Source organism: Lygodium microphyllum, chromosome 16, assembly GCF_053477565.2.
Source record: "Lygodium microphyllum isolate KBCC chromosome 16, Lygodium_microphyllum_v1.1.10, whole genome shotgun sequence".
Taxonomy (NCBI): Eukaryota; Viridiplantae; Streptophyta; class Polypodiopsida; order Schizaeales; family Lygodiaceae; genus Lygodium; species Lygodium microphyllum.
The window spans coordinates 121125655-121126895 of record NC_141150.1 but is presented as its reverse complement, the minus strand read 5'-3'; positions in this window follow the sequence as shown (position 1 = coordinate 121126895).

Genomic DNA, 1241 nt, shown 5'->3' with positions numbered 1-1241 from the left:
TGAAAGATGGGGGGAACTATAGCTATCCTAGGCTTAGCATTTTAGTATCCAATCTAGAGACCTACTCCTGACGTGATTATTGAAAAGAGAAACAAAAGAATGAGTAGTTTGTCTTAGTTCTTAGGCATTGAGTGATATTAGTTAGACTACTATAGCAAAATATTATCATAAATACTTGGAAAGCTAGATGGAGCTATTGAAATTAGTGACACTTATCACTTATCTAGTGCGACAACTCTTAGGAGTTGTCTTGGCAATCCGGTTAAAAGTGGCTTGGTCTTTGGCCCTTTGGCCAATCATTTTTTGGTGCGTTTGCTGTTGGGAGACAAGTTCACTCAGACAGGTGGTGAGTCTCCCTAAGATATTCAAATCCTAGGGTACATTGGCGGGAAGTTAATGAGTGATTATGAAGCCTCTTTCTTAAGAGACTATTTTTTGAATTTGCCTTGGAATTGCCAAAGGCAAGTGTTAGATTGGGCAAGTGACACAAAATTAGTAGAGGGTGGCAAATATTTTGGTCCATGATTAATGATAGATGTTGAATAATTATCCTCTTGGAGTTGGGGGTATAATGAATGTGTGCAAACCATTGTTCTCTTAGCGGCACATTTTGGGCTGATAAACAAAATTGAAATAAATACGATCAGTGTGTCATACCACTTTGATTGGTATTATTGCACATCTTATCAAACGTTTAGAAGGACTTAGTGGAGTGATGTATTGCCTTGGATATGCGTATCCAGAGGCTTGAAAATTTCTTTTGACACAAAAGACATGGAGAGGTCGCTGAAATTTCAGGTCTAATTCTTGAGCAAAAGGAGAAACTTCTGTATGGAGAAGAAGATCCAGAATTACTGACTATTCTCAAATTATTGAGCATATACTTAACCACAAACAAAAAACACTAACTTTGGAGCTTTAAGGAAAAATGTATAAGTTGCAAGAAATTTGTAGAGAATGACATTAGTGGGTATTAAATTAGTGGTGGATAAGTTCTGAGGAGAGACAGAGACAACAAATTGAAGCTCGAGACCAACGTGCAAGGGAACGAGCAGCTTAATAGGAGGCTTGGTTGCTAGAGAGGCTAGAAAGGGTGAATGCTTTGATGAATTCAGGAAAAGACATTGTGTCAAGTTCAAATGTGGAGCCGTTTGGTCCTAATATACCATTTGATAAAGCCCCATTACAAGAAAGTGAAGAAGATTCATATCAATGAAACCAAGCACTTTCAAATACTATTA